Source organism: Muscardinus avellanarius (assembly GCF_963383645.1).
Source record: "Muscardinus avellanarius genome assembly, chromosome: 9".
NCBI lineage: Eukaryota > Metazoa > Chordata > Mammalia > Rodentia > Gliridae > Muscardinus > Muscardinus avellanarius.
In genome coordinates, this window is record NC_137795.1 from 18,218,643 (window position 1) to 18,234,653 (window position 16,011).

Consider the following 16,011-nt stretch of genomic DNA (forward strand, 5'->3'; position numbering starts at 1 on the left):
CCCCCAGCCCTCTCCAGGCTCCCTCCTTTTAAAGAACCTAGTTTCTCTGGGAGTCCGCGGTCCGCGCATGCGCAGTGGCCTTTAGGACTGCCTGTCCAGGGCGTCTGCCAGGGGAGGCAGCGCTCAGTGAGCAGGCTGGGGTGCGAGTTGAACGGGTTCCCTCTCTTTCTACGGAGCTGACCCAGGTTACTCAGTGATGCCAGTGCACACTTTGCCTTGCCTTTTAAACTGAGCGCACCACACACGGTCTGTGTTCTGCCCTATTTGGAAGCTAAGATTGGAAGATCTGGGGGACTGTGCCATTCCCGCGAGAGAGCATGCGCGGCTCCCGCACGGCCAGGCATACACAGCTGAGGAGACTTAAACCCCAAGTGGAGCCTCGCGGTGTGGCTGGCATACTTGTCGCAATCCCCGCTGCTGGGGAGTCTGATACAGAGGATCGAACAGGTTGGAAGCCAGCCTCGGTGACTTAGCGAAGCTTTCAGCCACTTAATGTTTCCAGGTTCAACACAAAATATGAAAATGGTTTGGCAGTTTAGTCCAGAGGTCCAAAAGACCCTGGGTTCAACCTTGCCTTAACAAAACAGAAACGAAAATAAAATGAAATGACAGAAAGTAATAAACATATAGCTGCAAGTGGATATTAGGCCCTTTACATAGAACCACAGACTCCTGTTCCCCGCCGCAAAGGTAAGGGTACACGACCGGGGCCGCATCTGTGTTTCTTAGGGGTGACCAGGAATCGCGCTGCACACCTTTCCGAAAGCCTGGTGTTCTCTGCTCTGAGCCCTGATCCTGCTTCCACACTGGAAAGCCCCTTTGGTCCTCATACCGTGGGCCTCCCTCCCTTCCGCTACCCAGTTCCAGATCCTGCCCAGCTTGGGAGGTCTGGGTTTCGCTAGGAAGTTGGGCATGGAATCCCCCAGCCCTCTCCAGGCTCCCTCCTTTTAAAGAACCTAGTTTCTCTGGGAGTCCGCGGTCCACGCATGCGCAGTGGCCTTTAGGACTGCCTTTCCAGGGCGTCTGCCAGGGGAGGCAGCGCTCAGTGAGGAGGCTGGGGTGCGAGTTGAACGGGTTCCCTCTCTTTCTACGGAGCTGACCCAGGTTACTCAGTGATGCCAGTGCACACTTTGCCTTGCCTTTTAAACTGAGCGCACCACACACGGTCTGTGTTCTGCCCTATTTGGAAGCTAAGATTGGAAGATCTGGGGGACTGTGCCATTCCCGCGAGAGAGCATGCGCGGCTCCTGCACGGCCAGGCATACACAGCTGAGGAGACTTAAACCCCAAGTGGAGCCTCGCGGTGTGGCTGGCATACTTGTCGCAATCCCCGCTGCTGGGGAGTCTGATACAGAGGATCGAACAGGTTGGAAGCCAGCCTCGGTGACTTAGCGAAGCTTTCAGCCACTTAATGTTTCCAGGTTCAACACAAAATATGAAAATGGTTTGGCAGTTTAGTCCAGAGGTCCAAAAGACCCTGGGTTCAACCTTGCCTTAACAAAACAGAAACGAAAATAAAATGAAATGACAGAAAGTAATAAACATATAGCTGCAAGTGGATATTAGGCCCTTTACATAGAACCACAGACTCCTGTTCCCCGCCGCAAAGGTAAAGGTACACGGCCGTGGCAGCATCTGTGTTTCTTAGGGGTGACCAGGAATCGCGCTGCTCACCTGGCCGAAAGCCTGGTGTTCTCTGCTCTGAGCCCTGATCCTGCTTCCACGCTGGAAAGCCCCTTTGGTCCTCATACCGTGGGCCTCCTAAACTTCCTGTACCCAGTTCCAGATCCTGCCCAGCTTGAGAGGTCTGGGTTTCGCTAGGAAGTTGGGCATGGAATCCCCCAGCCCTCTCCAGGCTCCCTCCTTTTAAAGAACCTAGTTTCTCTGGGAGTCCGCGGTCCGCGCATGCGCAGTGGCCTTTAGGACTGCCTTTCCAGGGCGTCTGCCAGGGGAGGCAGCGCTCAGTGAGCAGGCTGGGGTGCGAGTTGAACGGGTTCCCTCTCTTTCTACGGAGCTGACCCAGGTTACTCAGTGATGCCAGTGCACACTTTGCCTTGCCTTTTAAACTGAGCGCACCACACACGGTCTGTGTTCTGCCCTATTTGGAAGCTAAGATTGGAAGATCTGGGGGACTGTGCCATTCCCGCGAGAGAGCATGCGCGGCTCCCGCACGGCCAGGCACACACAGCTGAGGAGACTTAAACCCCAAGTGGAGCCTCGCGGTGTGGCTGGCATACTTGTCGCAATCCCCGCTGCTGGGGAGTCTGATACAGAGGATCGAACAGGTTGGAAGCCAGCCTCGGTGACTTAGCGAAGCTTTCAGCCACTTAATGTTTCCAGGTTCAACACAAAATATGAAAATGGTTTGGCAGTTTAGTCCAGAGGTCCAAAAGACCCTGGGTTCAACCTTGCCTTAACAAAACAGAAACGAAAATAAAATGAAATGACAGAAAGTAATAAACATATAGCTGCAAGTGGATATTAGGCCCTTTACATAGAACCACAGACTCCTGTTCCCCGCCGCAAAGGTAAGGGTACACGACCTGGGCCGCATCTGTGTTTCTTAGGGGTGACCAGGAATCGCGCTGCACACCTGGCCGAAAGCCTGGTGTTCTCTGCTCTGAGCCCTGATCCTGCTTCCACGCTGAAAAGCCCCTTTGGTCCTCATACCGTGGGCCTCCCTCCCTTCCGCTACCCAGTTCCAGATCCTGCCCAGCTTGGGAGGTCTGGGTTTCGCTAGGAAGTTGGGCATGGAATCCCCCAGCCCTCTCCAGGCTCCCTCCTTTTAAAGAACCCAGTTTCTCTGGGAGTCCGCGGTCCGCGCATGCGCAGTGGCCTTTAGGACTGCCTTTCCAGGGCGTCTGCCAGGGGAGGCAGCGCTCAGTGAGCAGGCTGGGGTGCGAGTTGAACGGGTTCCATCTCTTTCTACGGAGCTGACCCAGGTTACTCAGTGATGCCAGTGCACACTTTGCCTTGCCTTTTAAACTGAGCGCAACACACACGGTCTGTGTTCTGCCCTATTTGGAAGCTAGGACTGGAAGATCTGGGGGACTGTGCCATTCCCGCGAGAGAGCATGCGCGGCTCCCGCACGGCCAGGCATACACAGCTGAGGAGACTTAAACCCCAAGTGGAGCCTGGCGGTGTGGCTGGCGTACTTTCGCAATCCCCGCTGCTGGGGAGTCTGAGACAGAGGATCGAACAGGTTGGAAGCCAGCCTCGGTGACTTAGCGAAGCTTTCAGCCACTTAATGTTTCCAGGTTCAACAAAAATATGAAAATGTTTTGGCAGTTTAGTCCAGAGTTCCAACAGACCCTGGGATCAACCTTGCCTTAATAAAACAGAAACGAAAATAAAATGAAATGACAGAAAATAATAAACATATAGATGCAAGTGGATATTAGGCCCTTTACATAGAACTACAGACTCCTGTTCCCCGCCGCAAAGGTAAAGGTACACGGCCGTGGCAGCATCTGTGTTTCTTAGGGGTGACCAGGAATCGCGCTGCTCACCTGGCCGAAAGCCTGGTGTTCTCTGCTCTGAGCCCTGATCCTGCTTCCACGCTGGAAAGCCCATTTGGTCCTCATCCCGTGGGCCTCCTAAACTTCCTGTACCCAGTTCCAGATCCTGCCCAGCTTGAGAGGTCTGGGTTTCGCTAGGAAGTTGGGCATGGAATCCCCCAGCCCTCTCCAGGCTCCCTCCTTTTAAAGAACCTAGTTTCTCTGGGAGTCCGCGGTCCGCGCATGCGCAGTGGCCTTTAGGACTGCCTTTCCAGGGCATCTGCCAGGGGAGGCAGTGCTCAGTGAGCAGGCTGGGGTGCGAGTTGAACGGGTTCGCTCTCTTTCTACGGAGCTGACCCAGGTTACTCAGTGATGCCAGTGCACACTTTTCCTTGCCGTTTAAACTGAGCGCACCACACACGGTCTGTGTTCTGCCCTATTTGGAAGCTAGGACTGGAAGATCTGGGGGACTGTGCCATTCCCGCGAGAGATCATGCGCGGCTCCCGCACGGCCAGGCATACACAGCTGAGGAGACTTAAACCCCAAGTGGAGTCTGGCGGTGTGGCTGGCGTATTTTCACAATCCCCGCTGCTGGGGAGTCTGAGACAGAGGATCGAACAGGTTGGAAGCCAGCCTCGTTGACTTAGCGAAGCTTTCAGCCACTTAATGTTTCCAGGTTCAACAAAAATATGAAAATGGTTTGGCAGTTTAGTCCAGAGGTCCAACAGACCCTGGGATCAACCTTGCCTTAACAAAACAGAAACGAAAATAAAATGAAATGACAGAAAATAATAAACATATAGATGCAAGTGGATATTAGGCCCTTTACATAGAACCACAGACTCCTGTCCCCCGCCGCAAAGGTAAAGGTACACGGCCATGGCAGCATCTGTGTTTCTTAGGGGTGACCAGGAATCGCGCTGCACACCTGGCCGAAAGCCTGGTGTTCTCTGCTCTGAGCCCTGATCCTGCTTCCACGCTGGAAAGCCCCTTTGGTCCTCATCCCGTGGGCCTCCTAAACTTCCTGTACCCAGTTCCAGATCCTGCCCAGCTTGAGAGGTCTGGGTTTCGCTAGGAAGTTGGGCATGGAATCCCCCAGCCCTCTCCAGGCTCCCTCCTTTTAAAGAACCTAGTTTCTCTGGGAGTCCGCGGTCCGCGCATGCGCAGTGGCCTTTAGGACTGCCTTTCCAGGGCGTCTACTAGGGGAGGCAGCGCTCAGTGAGCAGGCGGGGGTGCGAGTTGAACGGGTTCCCTCTCTTTCTACGGAGCTGACCCAGGTTACTCAGTGATGCCAGTGCACACTTTGCCTTGCCTTTTAAACTGAGCGCACCACACACGGTCTGTGTTCTGCCCTATTTGGAAGCTAGGACTGGAAGATCTGGGGGACTGTGCCATTCCCGCGAGAGAGCATGCGCGGCTCCCGCACGGCCAGGCATAGACAGCTGAGGAGACTTAAACCCCAAGTGGAGCCTCGCGGTGTGGCTGGCATACTTGTCGCAATCCCCGCTGCTGGGGAGTCTGATACAGAGGATCGAACAGGTTGGAAGCCAGCCTCGGTGACTTAGCGAAGCTTTCAGCCACTTAATGTTTCCAGGTTCAACACAAAATATGAAAATGGTTTGGCAGTTTAGTCCAGAGGTCCAAAAGACCCTGGGTTCAACCTTGCCTTAACAAAACAGAAACGAAAATAAAATGAAATGACAGAAAGTAATAAACATATAGCTGCAAGTGGATATTAGGCCCTTTACATAGAACCACAGACTCCTGTTCCCCGCCGCAAAGGTAAGGGTACATGACCGGGGCCGCATCTGTGTTTCTTAGGGGTGACCAGGAATCGCGCTGCACACCTTTCCGAAAGCCTGGTGTTCTCTGCTCTGAGCCCTGATCCTGCTTCCACACTGGAAAGCCCCTTTGGTCCTCATACCGTGGGCCTCCCTCCCTTCCGCTACCCAGTTCCAGATCCTGCCCAGCTTGGGAGGTCTGGGTTTCGCTAGGAAGTTGGGCATGGAATCCCCCAGCCCTCTCCAGGCTCCCTCCTTTTAAAGAACCTAGTTTCTCTGGGAGTCCGCGGTCCACGCATGCGCAGTGGCCTTTAGGACTGCCTTTCCAGGGCGTCTGCCAGGGGAGGCAGCGCTCAGTGAGGAGGCTGGGGTGCGAGTTGAACGGGTTCCCTCTCTTTCTACGGAGCTGACCCAGGTTACTCAGTGATGCCAGTGCACACTTTGCCTTGCCTTTTAAACTGAGCGCACCACACACGGTCTGTGTTCTGCCCTATTTGGAAGCTAAGATTGGAAGATCTGGGGGACTGTGCCATTCCCGCGAGAGAGCATGCGCGGCTCCTGCACGGCCAGGCATACACAGCTGAGGAGACTTAAACCCCAAGTGGAGCCTCGCGGTGTGGCTGGCATACTTGTCGCAATCCCCGCTGCTGGGGAGTCTGATACAGAGGATCGAACAGGTTGGAAGCCAGCCTCGGTGACTTAGCGAAGCTTTCAGCCACTTAATGTTTCCAGGTTAAACACAAAATATGAAAATGGTTTGGCAGTTTAGTCCAGAGGTCCAAAAGACCCTGGGTTCAACCTTGCCTTAACAAAACAGAAACGAAAATAAAATGAAATGACAGAAAGTAATAAACATATAGCTGCAAGTGGATATTAGGCCCTTTACATAGAACCACAGACTCCTGTTCCCCGCCGCAAAGGTAAAGGTACACGGCCGTGGCAGCATCTGTGTTTCTTAGGGGTGACCAGGAATCGCGCTGCTCACCTGGCCGAAAGCCTGGTGTTCTCTGCTCTGAGCCCTGATCCTGCTTCCACGCTGGAAAGCCCCTTTGGTCCTCATACCGTGGGCCTCCTAAACTTCCTGTACCCAGTTCCAGATCCTGCCCAGCTTGAGAGGTCTGGGTTTCGCTAGGAAGTTGGGCATGGAATCCCCCAGCCCTCTCCAGGCTCCCTCCTTTTAAAGAACCTAATTTCTCTGGGAGTCCGCGGTCCGCGCATGCACAGTGGCCTTTAGGACTGCCTTTCCAGGGCGTCTGCCAGGGGAGGCAGCGCTCAGTGAGCAGGCTGGGGTGCGAGTTGAACGGGTTCCCTCTCTTTCTACGGAGCTGACCCAGGTTACTCAGTGATGCCAGTGCACACTTTGCCTTGCCTTTTAAACTGAGCGCACCACACACGGTCTGTGTTCTGCCCTATTTGGAAGCTAAGATTGGAAGATCTGGGGGACTGTGCCATTCCCGCGAGAGAGCATGCGCGGCTCCCGCACGGCCAGGCATACACAGCTGAGGAGACTTAAACCCCAAGTGGAGCCTCGCGGTGTGGCTGGCATACTTGTCGCAATCCCCGCTGCTGGGGAGTCTGATACAGAGGATCGAACAGGTTGGAAGCCAGCCTCGGTGACTTAGCGAAGCTTTCAGCCACTTAATGTTTCCAGGTTCAACACAAAATATGAAAATGGTTTGGCAGTTTAGTCCAGAGGTCCAAAAGACCCTGGGTTCAACCTTGCCTTAACAAAACAGAAACGAAAATAAAATGAAATGACAGAAAGTAATAAACATATAGCTGCAAGTGGATATTAGGCCCTTTACATAGAACCACAGACTCCTGTTCCCCGCCGCAAAGGTAAGGGTACACGACCGGGGCCGCATCTGTGTTTCTTAGGGGTGACCAGGAATCGCGCTGCACACCTGGCCGAAAGCCTGGTGTTCTCTGCTCTGAGCCCTGATCCTGCTTCCACGCTGGAAAGCCCCTTTGGTCCTCATACCGTGGGCCTCCCTCCCTTCCGCTACCCAGTTCCAGATCCTGCCCAGCTTGGGAGGTCTGGGTTTCGCTAGGAAGTTGGGCATGGAATCCCCCAGCCCTCTCCAGGCTCCGCCTTTTAAAGGACCCAGTTTCTCTGGGAGTCCGCGCATGCGCAGTGGCCTTTAGGACTGCCTTTCCAGGGCGTCTGCCAGGGGAGGCAGCGCTCAGTGAGCAGGCTGGGGTGCGAGTTGAACGGGTTCCCTCTCTTTCTACAGAGCTGACCCAGGTTACTCAGTGATGCCAGTGCACACTTTGCCTGGCCGTTTAAACTGAGCGCACCACACACGGTCTATGTTCTGCCCTATTTGGAAGCTAGGACTGGAAGATCTGGGGGATTGTGCCATTCCCGCGAGAGAGCATGCGCGGCTCCCGCACGGCCAGGCATACACAGCTGAGGAGACTTAAACCCCAAGTGGAGCCTCGCGGTGTGGCTGGCATACTTGTCACAATCCCCGCTGCTGGGGAGTCTGATACAGATGATCGAACAGGTTGGAAGCCAGCCTCGGTGACTTAGCGAAGCTTTCAGCCACTTAATGTTTCCAGGTTCAACACAAAATATGAAAATGGTTTGGCAGTTTAGTCCAGAGGTCCAAAAGACCCTGGGTTCAAACTTGCCTTAACAAAACAGAAACGAAAATAAAATGAAATGACAGAAAGTAATAAACATATAGCTGCAAGTGGATATTAGGCCCTTTACATAGAACCACAGACTCCTGTTCCCCGCCGCAAAGGTAAAGGTACACGGCCGTGGCAGCATCTGTGTTTCTAGGGGTGACCAGGAATCGCGCTGCTCACCTGGCCGAAAGCCTGGTGTTCTCTGCTCTGAGCCCTGATCCTGCTTCCACGCTGGAAAGCCCATTTGGTCCTCATCCCGTGGGCCTCCTAAACTTCCTGTACCCAGTTCCAGATCCTGCCCAGCTTGAGAGGTCTGGGTTTCGCTAGGAAGTTGGGCATGGAATCCCCCAGCCCTCTCCAGGCTCCCTCCTTTTAAAGAACCTAGTTTCTCTGGGAGTCCGCGGTCTGCGCATGTGCAGTGGCCTTTAGGACTGCCTTTCCAGGGCGTCTGCCAGGGGAGGCAGCGCTCAGTGAGCAGGCTGGGGTGCGAGTTGAACGGGTTCCCTCTCTTTCTACGGAGCTGACCCAGGTTACTCAGTGATGCCAGTGCACACTTTGCCTTGCCTTTTAAACTGAGCGCAACACACACGGTCTGTGTTCTGCCCTATTTGGAAGCTAAGATTGGAAGATCTGGGGGACTGTGCCATTCCCGCGAGAGAGCATGCGCGGCTCCCGCACGGCCAGGCATACACAGCTGAGGAGACTTAAACCCCAAGTGGAGCCTCGCGGTGTGGCTGGCATACTTGTCGCAATCCCCGCTGCTGGGGAGTCTGATACAGAGGATCGAACAGGTTGGAAGCCAGCCTCGGTGACTTAGCGAAGCTTTCAGCCACTTAATGTTTCCAGGTTCAACACAAAATATGAAAATGGTTTGGCAGTTTAGTCCAGAGGTCCAAAAGACCCTGGTTTCAACCTTGCCTTAACAAAACAGAAACGAAAATAAAATGAAATGACATAAAGTAATAAACATATAGCTGCAAGTGGATATTAGGCCCTTTACATAGAACCACAGACTCCTGTTCCCCGCAACAAGGGAAGGGTACACGACTGGGGCCGCATCTGTGTTTCTTAGGGGTGACCAGGAATCGCGTTGCACACCTGGCCGAAAGCCTGGTGTTCTCTGCTCAGAGCCCTGATCCTGCTTCCACACTGGAAAGCCCCTTTGGTCCTCATACCGTGGGCCTCCCTCCCTTCCGCTACCCAGTTCCAGATCCTGCCCAGCTTGGGAGGTCTGGGTTTCGCTAGGAAGTAGGGCATGGAATCCCCCAGCCCTCTCCAGGCTCCCTCCTTTTAAAGAACCCAGTTTCTCTGGGAGTCCGCGGTCCGCGCTTGCGCAGTGGCCTTTAGGACTGCCTTTCCAGGGCGTCTGCCAGGGGAGGCAGTGCTCAGTGAGCAGGCTGGGGTGCGAGTTGAACGGGTTCGCTCTCTTTCTACGGAGCTGACCCAGGTTACTCAGTGATGCCAGTGCACACTTTTCCTTGCCGTTTAAACTGAGCGCACCACACACGGTCTGTGTTCTGCCCTATTTGGAAGCTAGGACTGGAAGATCTGGGGGACTGTGCCATTCCCGCGAGAGATCATGCGCGGCTCCCGCACGGCCAGGCATACACAGCTGAGGAGACTTAAACCCCAAGTGGAGTCTGGCGGTGTGGCTGGCGTATTTTCACAATCCCCGCTGCTGGGGAGTCTGAGACAGAGGATCGAACAGGTTGGAAGCCAGCCTCGGTGACTTAGCGAAGCTTTCAGCCACTTAATGTTTCCAGGTTCAACAAAAATATGAAAATGGTTTGGCAGTTTACTCCAGAGGTCCAACAGACCCTGGGATCAACCTTGCCTTAACAAAACAGAAACGAAAATAAAATGAAATGACAGAAAATAATAAACATATAGATGCAAGTGGATATTAGGCCCTTTACATAGAACCACAGACTCCTGTCCCCCGCCGCAAAGGTAAAGGTACACGGCCATGGCAGCATCTGTGTTTCTTAGGGGTGACCAGGAATCGCGCTGCACACCTGGCCGAAAGCCTGGTGTTCTCTGCTCTGAGCCCTGATCCTGCTTCCACGCTGGAAAGCCCCTTTGGTCCTCATCCCGTGGGCCTCCTAAACTTCCTGTACCCAGTTCCAGATCCTGCCCAGCTTGAGAGGTCTGGGTTTCGCTAGGAAGTTGGGCATGGAATCCCCCAGCCCTCTCCAGGCTCCCTCCTTTTAAAGAACCTAGTTTCTCTGGGAGTCCGCGGTCCGCGCATGCGCAGTGGCCTTTAGGACTGCCTTTCCAGGGCGTCTGCCAGGGGAGGCAGTGCTCAGTGAGCAGGCTGGGGTGCGAGTTGAACGGGTTCGCTCTCTTTCTACGGAGCTGACCCAGGTTACTCAGTGATGCCAGTGCACACTTTTCCTTGCCGTTTAAACTGAGCGCACCACACACGGTCTGTGTTCTGCCCTATTTGGAAGCTAGGACTGGAAGATCTGGGGGACTGTGCCATTCCCGCGAGAGATCATGCGCGGCTCCCGCACGGCCAGGCATACACACCTGAGGAGACTTAAACCCCAAGTGGAGTCTGGCGGTGTGGCTGGCGTATTTTCACAATCCCCGCTGCTGGGGAGTCTGAGACAGAGGATCGAACAGGTTGGAAGCCAGCCTCGTTGACTTAGCGAAGCTTTCAGCCACTTAATGTTTCCAGGTTCAACAAAAATATGAAAATGGTTTGGTAGTTTAGTCCAGAGGTCCAACAGACCCTGGGATCAACCTTGCCTTAACAAAACAGAAACGAAAATAAAATGAAATGACAGAAAATAATAAACATATAGATGCAAGTGGATATTAGGCCCTTTACATAGAACCACAGACTCCTGTCCCCCGCCGCAAAGGTAAAGGTACACGGCCACGGCAGCATCTGTGTTTCTTAGGGGTGACCAGGAATCGCGCTGCACACCTGGCCGAAAGCCTGGTGTTCTCTGCTCTGAGCCCTGATCCTGCTTCCACGCTGGAAAGCCCCTTTGGTCCTCATCCCGTGGGCCTCCTAAACTTCCTGTACCCAGTTCCAGATCCTGCCCAGCTTGAGAGGTCTGGGTTTCGCTAGGAAGTTGGGCATGGAATCCCCCAGCCCTCTCCAGGCTCCCTCCTTTTAAAGAACCTAGTTTCTCTGGGAGTCCGCGGTCCGCGCATGCGCAGTGGCCTTTAGGACTGCCTTTCCAGGGCGTCTGCCAGGGGAGGCAGCGCTCAGTGAGCAGGCTGGGGTGCGAGTTGAACGGGTTCCCTCTCTTTCTACGGAGCTGACCCAGGTTACTCAGTGATGCCAGTGCACACTTTGCCTTGCCTTTTAAACTGAGCGCACCACACACGGTCTGTGTTCTGCCCTATTTGGAAGCTAGGACTGGAAGATCTGGGGGACTGTGCCATTCCCGCGAGAGAGCATGCGCGGCTCCCGCACGGCCAGGCATACACAGCTGAGGAGACTTAAACCCCAAGTGGAGCCTCGCGGTGTGGCTGGCATACTTGTCGCAATCCCCGCTGCTGGGGAGTCTGATACAGAGGATCGAACAGGTTGAAAGCCAGCCTCGGTGACTTAGCAAAGCTTTCAGCCACTTAATGTTTCCAGGTTCAACACAAAATATGAAAATGGTTTGGCAGTTTAGTCCAGAGGTCCAAAAGACCCTGGGTTCAACCTTGCCTTAACAAAACAGAAACGAAAATAAAATGAAATGACAGAAAATAATAAACATATAAATGCAAGTGGATATTAGGCCCTATACATAGAACCACAGACTCCTGTTCCCCGCAGCAAAGGTAAGGGTACACGACCGGGGCCGCATCTGTGTTTCTTAGGGGTGACCAGGAATCGCGCTGCACACCTGGCCGAAAGCCTGGTGTTCTCTGCTCTGAGCCCTGATCCTGCTTCCATACTGGAAAGCCCCTTTGGTCCTCATACCGTGGGCCTCCCTCCCTTCCGCTACCCAGTTCCAGATCCTGCCCAGCTTGGGAGGTCTGGGTTTCGCTAGGAAGTAGGGCATGGAATCCCCCAGCCCTCTCCAGGCTCCCTCCTTTTAAAGAACCCAGTTTCTCTGGGAGTCCGCGGTCCGCGCTTGCGCAGTGGCCTTTAGGACTCCCTTTCCAGGGCGTCTGCCAGGGGAGGCAGTGCTCAGTGAGCAGGCTGGGGTGCGAGTTGAACGGGTTCGCTCTCTTTCTACGGAGCTGACCCAGGTTACTCAGTGATGCCAGTGCACACTTTTCCTTGCCGTTTAAACTGAGCGCACCACACACGGTCTGTGTTCTGCCCTATTTGGAAGCTAGGACTGGAAGATCTGGGGGACTGTGCCATTCCCGCGAGAGATCATGCGCGGCTCCCGCACGGCCAGGCATACACAGCTGAGGAGACTTAAACCCCAAGTGGAGTCTGGCGGTGTGGCTGGCGTATTTTCACAATCCCCGCTGCTGGGGAGTCTGAGACAGAGGATCGAACAGGTTGGAAGCCAGCCTCGGTGACTTAGCGAAGCTTTCAGCCACTTAATGTTTCCAGGTTCAACAAAAATATGAAAATGGTTTGGCAGTTTACTCCAGAGGTCCAACAGACCCTGGGATCAACCTTGCCTTAACAAAACAGAAACGAAAATAAAATGAAATGACAGAAAATAATAAACATATAGATGCAAGTGGATATTAGGCCCTTTACATAGAACCACAGACTCCTGTCCCCCGCCGCAAAGGTAAAGGTACACGGCCATGGCAGCATCTGTGTTTCTTAGGGGTGACCAGGAATCGCGCTGCACACCTGGCCGAAAGCCTGGTGTTCTCTGCTCTGAGCCCTGATCCTGCTTCCACGCTGGAAAGCCCCTTTGGTCCTCATCCCGTGGGCCTCCTAAACTTCCTGTACCCAGTTCCAGATCCTGCCCAGCTTGAGAGGTCTGGGTTTCGCTAGGAAGTTGGGCATGGAATCCCCCAGCCCTCTCCAGGCTCCCTCCTTTTAAAGAACCTAGTTTCTCTGGGAGTCCGCGGTCCGCGCATGCGCAGTGGCCTTTAGGACTGCCTTTCCAGGGCGTCTGCCAGGGGAGGCAGTGCTCAGTGAGCAGGCTGGGGTGCGAGTTGAACGGGTTCGCTCTCTTTCTACGGAGCTGACCCAGGTTACTCAGTGATGCCAGTGCACACTTTTCCTTGCCGTTTAAACTGAGCGCACCACACACGGTCTGTGTTCTGCCCTATTTGGAAGCTAGGACTGGAAGATCTGGGGGACTGTGCCATTCCCGCGAGAGATCATGCGCGGCTCCCGCACGGCCAGGCATACACACCTGAGGAGACTTAAACCCCAAGTGGAGTCTGGCGGTGTGGCTGGCGTATTTTCACAATCCCCGCTGCTGGGGAGTCTGAGACAGAGGATCGAACAGGTTGGAAGCCAGCCTCGTTGACTTAGCGAAGCTTTCAGCCACTTAATGTTTCCAGGTTCAACAAAAATATGAAAATGGTTTGGTAGTTTAGTCCAGAGGTCCAACAGACCCTGGGATCAACCTTGCCTTAACAAAACAGAAACGAAAATAAAATGAAATGACAGAAAATAATAAACATATAGATGCAAGTGGATATTAGGCCCTTTACATAGAACCACAGACTCCTGTCCCCCGCCGCAAAGGTAAAGGTACACGGCCACGGCAGCATCTGTGTTTCTTAGGGGTGACCAGGAATCGCGCTGCACACCTGGCCGAAAGCCTGGTGTTCTCTGCTCTGAGCCCTGATCCTGCTTCCACGCTGGAAAGCCCCTTTGGTCCTCATCCCGTGGGCCTCCTAAACTTCCTGTACCCAGTTCCAGATCCTGCCCAGCTTGAGAGGTCTGGGTTTCGCTAGGAAGTTGGGCATGGAATCCCCCAGCCCTCTCCAGGCTCCCTCCTTTTAAAGAACCTAGTTTCTCTGGGAGTCCGCGGTCCGCGCATGCGCAGTGGCCTTTAGGACTGCCTTTCCAGGGCGTCTGCCAGGGGAGGCAGCGCTCAGTGAGCAGGCTGGGGTGCGAGTTGAACGGGTTCCCTCTCTTTCTACGGAGCTGACCCAGGTTACTCAGTGATGCCAGTGCACACTTTGCCTTGCCTTTTAAACTGAGCGCACCACACACGGTCTGTGTTCTGCCCTATTTGGAAGCTAGGACTGGAAGATCTGGGGGACTGTGCCATTCCCGCGAGAGAGCATGCGCGGCTCCCGCACGGCCAGGCATACACAGCTGAGGAGACTTAAACCCCAAGTGGAGCCTCGCGGTGTGGCTGGCATACTTGTCGCAATCCCCGCTGCTGGGGAGTCTGATACAGAGGATCGAACAGGTTGAAAGCCAGCCTCGGTGACTTAGCAAAGCTTTCAGCCACTTAATGTTTCCAGGTTCAACACAAAATATGAAAATGGTTTGGCAGTTTAGTCCAGAGGTCCAAAAGACCCTGGGTTCAACCTTGCCTTAACAAAACAGAAACGAAAATAAAATGAAATGACAGAAAATAATAAACATATAAATGCAAGTGGATATTAGGCCCTATACATAGAACCACAGACTCCTGTTCCCCGCAGCAAAGGTAAGGGTACACGACCGGGGCCGCATCTGTGTTTCTTAGGGGTGACCAGGAATCGCGCTGCACACCTGGCCGAAAGCCTGGTGTTCTCTGCTCTGAGCCCTGATCCTGCTTCCATACTGGAAAGCCCCTTTGGTCCTCATACCGTGGGCCTCCCTCCCTTCCGCTACCCAGTTCCAGATCCTGCCCAGCTTGGGAGGTCTGGGTTTCGCTAGGAAGTAGGGCATGGAATCCCCCAGCCCTCTCCAGGCTCCCTCCTTTTAAAGAACCCAGTTTCTCTGGGAGTCCGCGGTCCGCGCTTGCGCAGTGGCCTTTAGGACTCCCTTTCCAGGGCGTCTGCCAGGGGAGGCAGTGCTCAGTGAGCAGGCTGGGGTGCGAGTTGAACGGGTTCGCTCTCTTTCTACGGAGCTGACCCAGGTTACTCAGTGATGCCAGTGCACACTTTTCCTTGCCGTTTAAACTGAGCGCACCACACACGGTCTGTGTTCTGCCCTATTTGGAAGCTAGGACTGGAAGATCTGGGGGACTGTGCCATTCCCGCGAGAGATCATGCGCGGCTCCCGCACGGCCAGGCATACACAGCTGAGGAGACTTAAACCCCAAGTGGAGTCTGGCTGTGTGGCTGGCGTATTTTCACAATCCCCGCTGCTGGGGAGTCTGAGACAGAGGATCGAACAGGTTGGAAGCCAGCCTCGGTGACTTAGCGAAGCTTTCAGCCACTTAATGTTTCCAGGTTCAACAAAAATATGAAAATGGTTTGGCAGTTTACTCCAGAGGTCCAACAGACCCTGGGATCAACCTTGCCTTAACAAAACAGAAACGAAAATAAAATGAAATGACAGAAAATAATAAACATATAGATGCAAGTGGATATTAGGCCCTTTACATAGAACCACAGACTCCTGTCCCCCGCCGCAAAGGTAAAGGTACAAGGCCATGCAGCATCTGTGTTTCTTAGGGGTGACCAGGAATCGCGCTGCACACCTGGCCGAAAGCCTGGTGTTCTCTGCTCTGAGCCCTGATCCTGCTTCCACGCTGGAAAGCCCCTTTGGTCCTCATCCCGTGGGCCTCCTAAACTTCCTGTACCCAGTTCCAGGTCCTGCCCAGCTTGAGAGGTCTGGGTTTCGCTAGGAAGTTGGGCATGGAATCCCCCAGCCCTCTCCAGGCTCCCTCCTTTTAAAGAACCTAGTTTCTCTGGGAGTCCGCGGTCCGCGCATGCGCAGTGGCCTTTAGGACTGCCTTTCCAGGGCGTCTGCCAGGGGAGGCAGCGCTCAGTGAGCAGGCTGGGGTGCGAGTTGAACGGGTTCCCTCTCTTTCTACGGAGCTGACCCAGGTTACTCAGTGATGCCAGTGCACACTTTGCCTTGCCTTTTAAACTGAGCGCACCACACACGGTCTGTGTTCTGCCCTATTTGGAAGCTAGGACTGGAAGATCTGGGGGACTGTGCCATTCCCGCGAGAGAGCATGCGCGGCTCCCGCATGGCCAGGCATACACAGCTGAGGAGACTTAAACCCCAAGTGGAGCCTCGCGGTGTGGCTGGCATACTTGTCGCAATCCCC